The following is an 8,282-nucleotide window of genomic DNA, read 5'->3' as shown; positions in this document are numbered from 1 at the left end:
CTTTTATCTCTAAAGCGCGAAATAGTGGAGCGAGATAAGTCGTTGGAAAGTTCGCCAGCGGGAGAGGATGAACGGTTGGGGAAAGCGTAGAACGGCGAAAACCGCGGCGGTCAGATTAAACTCTGGGAGGCATGGAGTCGCATACCTATTCGACGACTGGGGCTTCTCTTCCTTCGGTCGGAGCGCGGCGCGTTTCCCGTAATATCGGCCGGGACGAGACGTGCGTGCCGGCCCGCGGTTATTGTGCGTACGTGTGCCGTGTATTGCGTGCTAAGTTTCCTGTCGCGGAGCTGCCGCAGTACCGGACGTGTCCGGCTTTATACACATTTTTTCTTTCTCATGCCTGATACGACGTTACACGCGAGCCACTGCGGCGATAAAGAGGAAGAGGAAAGACGGCTGGAAAAGTGTGGCGTGATAAGTGGGCGCTTTGGAAAAAATTCGTTCGGAACTACTGTTCCGCGTTATGAAACGCGCGTTTTTAAATGGCGCAGTGGCGAAAATTCCTGAACTCAAATAGCAACTTTTTAATACTTTAGATTTCGTGTCGGGTGGTGAGGTTGCCATTTTTTTATCACTTGAAAGATCAGTTACTGGATGAAGTAGGTCAAGAATCTCAGTTTTGGAGAGTTGCTAATGGGTCATTTTTGACCCGGAGAGATGTGAGTTTAACCCTTTGCTGTCAACGCAAAAATGGGAATTTTCTTGTCACTCAGCGGGGTTGCCATTTCTTATTACTTAGAAAATGAGACTTGCACTGTTAAATTTATCTTTTTCATAGAGCTTGCATAGGCTCAAACATGTAACATTTGGAAAGTTGCTAATGGGTCATTTTTGACCCGGAGAGATCTGAGTTTAACCCTTTGCGGTCAATGCAAAAATAGAAATCTTTTTTATGTCACTCAGTGGGGTTGACGTCTTTTATTACTTAAAAAATGAGACACGTAGATTTACACTTTTTCATAGTGCTTGCATAGGCTCGAATATCTAACTTTTACCAAAGTTACCGATGAGACACTTTTGACCCGGCCAGACCTAGCGTTAACCCTTTGCGGAATTTTTTATTTCAGATATTATACAATGATAAATTACAAATTATAAACGATGATAAACCATGTTTTATGCATTAATGTTACAATGAAACTGAATATTCTACAGCTAATATTAAGCCTGAAATTTTGAAACTACATTGGCCAAATGACTGCGAATTAACCTGACCATTCGAACCTCAAAGGGTTAAACTCAGAGTCAGAGTTTTTGTCACATACTGTACAAGGTCTCTCGAAGAAACGAAGCCTAAAATTTGGAACCTTTTCCAAATTTACTCTAACCATACGATGCTCCAATCTTACAAGTACCAAACACACCGAAGACGTAGGAAAACGCGAAAATCTGTAGTTACACGCAAGGTTGTCCCAAAACTCGAGGTACCCCTAATCCAGCAGATAGACGCAGCGGGCTATCTAAATTTTCGAGTAACGTAATCCTAAGGCGCCGTAAAACTAAACCGCGCTAAACCTTATCTACGTTGCAGCCACGCCATACACACCGGCGGGGGCCCCTGAACCGCACCCCAAATCCTCGCCTATCTGCGCTCCGAAACTGACTTAAACCCAACGCTCTCAAATAACATCAAACAACGTTATAACAACTTAATCCTGTACAGTGAATTCTGTATGAATGTTAACACCACCGGCGAAACATCAATTATCTCTCGAATCTTACTGTTACAGGTGCGCCAGGCAAAATCTTTTCGCCATCGAGTATCAACAAGAGGCTTCTCTCCTTGAGAGAGAGAGAGAGAATGAGAGAGAGAGATGGGGAGAGATGGAGCGAGAATGAGAGAGATGGAGCGAGAATAAGAGAGATGGAGCGAGAATGAGAGAGATGGAGCGAGAATGAGAGATGGAGAGAGAGAGAGAGAGATGGAGAATAACATCAAACAACGTTATAACAACTTAATCCTGTACAGTGAATTCTGTATGAATGTTAACACCACCGGCGAAACATCAATTATCTCTCGAATCTTACTGTTACAGGTGCGCCAGGCAAAATCTTTTCGCCATCGAGTATCAGCGCGAGGCTTCTCTCCTTGAGAGAGAGAGAATGAGAGAGAGAGATGGAGAGAGATGGAGAGAGAATGAGAGAGATGGAGCGAGAATGAGAGATGGAGAGAGAGAGAGATGGAGAGAGAGAGAGATGGAGAGAGAGAGAGATGGAGAGAGAGAGAGATGGCGAGAGAGATGGAGCGAGAGAGAGAGATGGAGAGAGAGAGATGGAGAGAGAGAATGAGAGAGGGAGAGATGGAGAGAGAATGAGAGAGATGGAGAGAGAGAGATGGAGCGAGAGAGAGAGATGGAGAGAGAGAGAGATGGAGAGAGAGAATGAGAGAGGGAGAGAGAATGAGAGAGATGGAGAGAGAGAATGAGAGAGAGAGAATGAGAGGGAGAGAGAGAGAGAGAGAATGAGATCTGGAATAATTAATACATTTTTAATTGCAGAGCTGTGAATTTGTTTAACGTGAAATATGTCGTGTTCACATTTGAAAGAACCATTTTTACACACTTTCAACAGTCGAATTATCGACCAGGTGGAAATGACCCGTTAACAAAATTCCAGAAAAAGTGAACGTTCGACACTGATAAGTACCATCATTTGCAAATTTCCCACTTTATCTCCTGTGTGTATCGATACGAATCTAATTTTTCAATCGTATTTCAGTTACACAAATATTCACTTTTGGATGTTCCAGTGTTAATTAGGAACTAGAAGAGAGATTCGATTTTTGTTTGAAAAGTGAATCTAATTAATACACTAAGTAAGTGACGGATGAAAAATTGTATTAATTAGGTGGACTCACTGACGATGGTTCCACGTGAAACACTATCTAGATCCAATTTTCTTTGGGTCACTGAGTACACTTGTTTTGAAGTGAAAGTGTCTCGATGCGGGGCAATGATTAACAGACCGACACAATTGTTGTAAAACTAAGAGAGATTTAAAAAAGAAAAAGAAAAAAATCTGATAAAAATTTGCAACTATATTACAGGCGAAAAATACAGCGAAATTATTCTGCTTCGTGAGAAGAACTAGAATTTAAAACGAACACGTATCACGTACCTAATGCCCGTTAAAAGTGTGCAAAATAAAATGGTGTACACTTAAGAGCTATTGTAAAATCTGCACATATTCCCGATGCACATTTCAAGATAGGGGGATGAATAATCGTCGGGTTGATTGACAGTGACGGCCGTACAACATTCATCGACAGTTTTCACGGAAGGCATGGCGCCGCTGGAACTTATTAATTTCAACCGCGATATTTCTATTTATGAGATAAGATCGATAAACGGTCTGCACGAAAGTGCAACGCCTTCCTCTTGTGCACGCTCTCGTTTAGAAGGCACGCGAGAATTCCCGCGATAAAATTTTATTCGGGAGGCTTCGCGATTATTAAATCGCGCGTATTACTCCGCCATCTCTCGCCTTTCACGATTCATTTCTCTCGTATTCCTTTCGATTTTTTCCATTTCTGCTATTAGTCGAGCAACCCTTGCATATGACTTCGATATCGCAAAAGGAAGTATTAGCTGTCGTTGTGCTGAAAAAATTAGGGTCGGAGTTCGAGTAGAAGTGGTATGGATTTTGAAAAAGTTCTTCGACGACCTTTCCCCTCTCTAGTTTTCTTCATCTCCATTTCTGTGCATCTCTTCTTTCTCTTTTCTTCCTCTCAAATAGCAGCACTTTTTCTCTCCCCTCTCTCATTTTCTTCTTCCCTCTGTACTTTTCCTAATCTCCCTTTCTTCTTTTTCTCAACTCTCTCTTCTTCTCTTCTTCCCCCTTCTCACTATTTTCTTCCTCTTAAAAAAGCAGCATTTTTTCTTTCTTCTTTTCCTCAAATCTCTTTCTTCTCTTCCCTTCTTCGCCCTTCAGAAAAACAGCAGTTTGTTCTCTCCCTCGCTCTACACTTCCTTCTCTCTACTTTTTCTTATCTCCCTTTCTGTCCCTCTCTTCTTCTCTCCTTCCCCTTCTCCCCCGCCATCTCACCCACGAAAAAGCAGCATTCCCCAAGTAGCGAAGGAAGAGCCGAGCAAACGTTTACCGCAAAGGGCAGAATCGATAATTACGCGACAAAAGTGGGGAGAGAAGGAAAAAAAATCGCAACAGAGAGTGGCGGTTCAAGTTCGATCCAACGCGGTGCGCGTCGCATCGGCTCCGCCACGCGCATCCACTTCGCGCAGCACGTGACCGAGCACCGGCCGAGTGGTGGGGGGTGTAGAAGGGACAGCCCCGTTGCGCCTAAGAATTGTTTGAACTCGCTGTACCTTTTTCTCCTTTCGCTCAAAGAAGGAGAGAAAGAGAGTTCAGAGAGCCCAGAAGGCTCGGCTTTAATTCCGCCGCTCGTCTAGACGCTTTTGTCTGGCCAAGAACCGCGTCTTCCCCTTTGTCGATTCGCATACGCGATATATACGCATTCAATGTAAGAAGCGGCCAAGGAAAAGATCGTGTGTCCCTCTTCATAATACGCTTAACATAGTACATGTGTGCGTTGAGTTTCGATGCATAGAATAATGATCGTCAAAGAGCGTGAACGAATTTTTCTTCCTTTTTTTCCTCCCCCTTTTTTGTTGCGTTCGAGAGAGAAAAAATTGACTGTGTATACTATTATCGACCGAAAGGATAACAGCACAGCGAGCCTTTTGTAGATGTACATTGTGTATTTCGTTCGTTAGCTCGTTAATCGCTCGCCGCTTCGCTGCGCGCCCGTTTACTTTCTAATCGGTGAAAAGGCGAACGCTTTACGTTGTTACCAACGTAGTCTTTTATACTTCGTAATTTTACTTTGTTTATTTCGGCTGTTACATTCCACGTGTCCTGGAAAATTGATAAGAGTGACAATACTTAACGTTACCAATTTTCACTGAAGATTCAAACGCCTTGTACCTTCTTTTTCATGTTTCGTAATTTTCCAATAGAAAATTCACCGCTCGTTTAAACTTCGACACAAAAAGATAAGCCGCTATGTAAAAAATTCAAGGCCACCTTGATATCTCGTGAAAAATTAGGTTATCTAAAAAACTCGTTCCATCGTCACGTATTCCCTTCAATACTGTACAATTTCTATATAAAACACTTTTCCATAGAACACATACTTTAGAAGTTATTCGAGACGAACGATACATATGAAACAGCCTGTATATTCACGCGAAGCGCGCCAAATTTAAACGACAATTTCCTACAATACCTACTGAAAAAGAAACTCGCAAGATGAATTTCTCGCCCAAAACAAATTACGAACCGTCAAATACCCAAGTATAAATCCCAGCTAACTCCAAAGTTCCACCAAAAAAAGACTCTTCCCTGGAACCCCCACACCTTTTATCTCTAAAGCGCGAAATAGTGGAGCGAGATAAGTCGTTGGAAAGTTCGCCAGCGGGAGAGGATGAACGGTTGGGGAAAGCGTAGAACGGCGAAAACCGCGGCGGTCAGATTAAACTCTGGGAGGCATGGAGTCGCATACCTATTCGACGACTGGGGCTTCTCTTCCTTCGGTCGGAGCGCGGCGCGTTTCCCGTAATATCGGCCGGGACGAGACGTGCGTGCCGGCCCGCGGTTATTGTGCGTACGTGTGCCGTGTATTGCGTGCTAAGTTTCCTGTCGCGGAGCTGCCGCAGTACCGGACGTGTCCGGCTTTATACACATTTTTTCTTTCTCATGCCTGATACGACGTTACACGCGAGCCACTGCGGCGATAAAGAGGAAGAGGAAAGACGGCTGGAAAAGTGTGGCGTGATAAGTGGGCGCTTTGGAAAAAATTCGTTCGGAACTACTGTTCCGCGTTATGAAACGCGCGTTTTTAAATGGCGCAGTGGCGAAAATTCCTGAACTCAAATAGCAACTTTTTAATACTTTAGATTTCGTGTCGGGTGGTGAGGTTGCCATTTTTTTATCACTTGAAAGATCAGTTACTGGATGAAGTAGGTCAAGAATCTCAGTTTTGGAGAGTTGCTAATGGGTCATTTTTGACCCGGAGAGATGTGAGTTTAACCCTTTGCTGTCAACGCAAAAATGGGAATTTTCTTGTCACTCAACGGGGTTGCCATTTCTTATTACTTAGAAAATGAGACTTGCACTGTTAAATTTATCTTTTTCATAGAGCTTGCATAGGCTCAAACATGTAACATTTGGAAAGTTGCTAATGGGTCATTTTTGACCCGGAGAGATCTGAGTTTAACCCTTTGCGGTCAATGCAAAAATAGAAATCTTTTTTATGTCACTCAGTGGGGTTGACGTCTTTTATTACTTAAAAAATGAGACACGTAGATTTACACTTTTTCATAGTGCTTGCATAGGCTCGAATATCTAACTTTTACCAAAGTTACCGATGAGACACTTTTGACCCGGCCAGACCTAGCGTTAACCCTTTGCGGAATTTTTTATTTCAGATATTATACAATGATAAATTACAAATTATAAACGATGATAAACCATGTTTTATGCATTAATGTTACAATGAAACTGAATATTCTACAGCTAATATTAAGCCTGAAATTTTGAAACTACATTGGCCAAATGACTGCGAATTAACCTGACCATTCGAACCTCAAAAGGTTAAACTCAGAGTCAGAGTTTTTATCACATACTGTACAAGGTCTCTCGAAGAAACGAAGCCTAAAATTTGGAACCTTTTCCAAATTTACTCTAACCATACGATGCTCCAATCTTACAAGTACCAAACACACCGAAGACGTAGGAAAACGCGAAAATCTGTAGTTACACGCAAGGTTGTCCCAAAACTCGAGGTACCCCTAATCCAGCAGATAGACGCAGCGGGCTATCTAAATTTTCGAGTAACGTAATCCTAAGGCGCCGTAAAACTAAACCGCGCTAAACCTTATCTACGTTGCAGCCACGCCATACACACCGGCGGGGGCCCCTGAACCGCACCCCAAATCCTCACCTATCTGCGCTCCGAAACTGACTTAAACCCAACGCTCTCAAATAACATCAAACAACGTTATAACAACTTAATCCTGTACAGTGAATTCTGTATGAATGTTAACACCACCGGCGAAACATCAATTATCTCTCGAATCTTACTGTTACAGGTGCGCCAGGCAAAATCTTTTCGCCATCGAGTATCAGCGCGAGGCTTCTCTCCTTGAGAGAGAGAGAATGAGAGAGAGAGATGGAGAGAGATGGAGAGAGAATGAGAGAGATGGAGCGAGAATGAGAGAGATGGAGCGAGAATGAGAGATGGAGAGAGAGAGAGATGGAGAGAGAGAGAGATGGCGAGAGAGATGGAGCGAGAGAGAGAGATGGAGAGAGAGAGAGATGGAGAGAGAGAATGAGAGAGGGAGAGATGGAGAGAGAATGAGAGAGATGGAGAGAGAGAGAGATGGAGCGAGAGAGAGATGGAGAGAGAGAATGAGAGAGGGAGAGAGAATGAGAGATGGAGAGAGAGAGAGAATGAGAGATGGAGAGAGAGAGAGAGAGAATGAGAGAGATGGAGAGAGAGAATGAGAGAGAATGAGAGAGGGAGAGAGAGAAAGAGAGATGGAGAGAGAGAGAGATGGAGAAGAAACGTACAACGATATTTTTAATTGAACGATCGAGCTTGCAGCTGAAGAGAGAGAGAGAAAGAGAGAGAGAGATGTGCGCACCGTCGAAAAACTAGGACGGTTCGATAGTTGCAGCGACGGCGCGACGATGAGCTCTATCAGAGGCTGAGGAGGATCTGAGACTAGTTTGCGAAACAATCGCGATCTTGCGAAAATTGTATTGGTCAATCGTGTTGACCCGTGAACGGCCTCTTTGCTGTGATCTTTGCTACAAGTGGTTTTCCGATGGGAGAATATTTTACGGAGATGCTTCAAGAATTTGAATGTTTATTTATTTTATGAATTTTTGGGGCGGAGATCGAATTCAGAAGATACAAAAATTTTGACGTACATTTAATTTGCAATTTTTTCGAAATCATTAAGGAAATGGTTGAAGAGCTGGAATTTTTATTTTTTTATCAAGTTGTGGGGTGGAAATCGATTTCAGAAGATACGAAAATTTTCATGTACTTTAACTTGCAATTTTTTACGAATATTTGATGGAGATAGTTGAGGAAAAATTTATTTTTTAATTCATTTATAAAGATGGTTGAGGAGCTCAAATTTTTATTTTTAATTAATTTTTGGGGTGGAGATACATCTCTGAAGATACGAAAATTTTGTTGCACTTTAATTTGCAATTTTTGATAAATATTTTATGAAAATTTTCTTAAATTCTTT

This window comes from Habropoda laboriosa, unplaced genomic scaffold (assembly GCF_001263275.1).
Source record: "Habropoda laboriosa isolate 0110345459 unplaced genomic scaffold, ASM126327v1 scaffold15, whole genome shotgun sequence".
Taxonomy (NCBI): domain Eukaryota; kingdom Metazoa; phylum Arthropoda; class Insecta; order Hymenoptera; family Apidae; genus Habropoda; species Habropoda laboriosa.
This window is presented reverse-complemented; position numbering follows the sequence as displayed.